The sequence below is a fragment of the Gymnoscopelus braueri genome (genome assembly GCF_963280865.1).
Source record: "Gymnoscopelus braueri genome assembly, chromosome: 5".
Lineage (NCBI taxonomy): Eukaryota > Metazoa > Chordata > Actinopteri > Myctophiformes > Myctophidae > Gymnoscopelus > Gymnoscopelus braueri.
Window position 1 is genome coordinate 32606943 of NC_137606.1, and position 1028 is coordinate 32607970.

Consider the following 1028-nt stretch of genomic DNA (forward strand, 5'->3'; position numbering starts at 1 on the left):
TTTTAATAGGAATATTTATTTGAAAATAAATACATACAATTTAAATGCCATGTATCACCAACGTAGTTTAAAAGCTACTGTAAAGTGTTTCTGTACACATGACAGAACCTTAAAAATGTTTTAAGAAAAAATTAAGAAAATGCATTGACAGGCTATGTTTTAAAAAGAAAACAGATGAGACACTGAAACGTACAATCTCTTATTTTGTCTTTGTCTCAAGAGCATTATTATCACTTAATTACCATTTAATTTGTTCATGCCATGTTGGTGCAGCCCAAGATTAGTTATTTCATCAGAATACTTCAGAATATACCGTATTGCTTTGATGTATCAGTACAGAAATCATCGGTATGAAGCGTGAAAAGCATAGCTGAACTCACACAACCCTGGGGTGCCCCAACATTGCTCGTCATAGCAGAAGAAAATGCTTTGTTCACCTTTACAATCTGGACTCTTTTAGTGAGAAAATAAATATACCAATGAATCAAGGACGGATTCAATTCCACCTGGACCATTTTCGACAGCGAAATGTCTACTTGTATTGTGTTGAAGGCTCATGAAAAACCTACAAGGGCTCTTGTATAGCTGTTGGGTTTGTCTAAAATGTAGACAAACCCAACAGCTATACAAGAGCCCTTTCTAAACATTTAGAGTTTAAATGTTTAGAAATGAACCAAAGGGCCAACAGCATCAGAAAATTGGTTTATTATTATTATTTGGATATATTTAAATCTCAAAATACAAAAATATGTAACCTTTTTAACTGTAGTCATTTTGTCCATTGAACCCTCTTGAAACATTTCCCAATGTCCGATCAAAGCAGGCTTTCAGTTGTTCCCTACTTGCATTTGGGCCTGCCCTTATCACCTTGTTTTCTGGTTCTTTTGAGTTTCATCCTGTACAATGGGATCATGTGCACAACATATATGGTCAGAATCTTAGTGGCCTAAGCACCTTTAACATTTACAAAATACTTATCTAGCATGTTAGGCCTCATTCACGAAACCGATCAGATTTTATACTAAAGC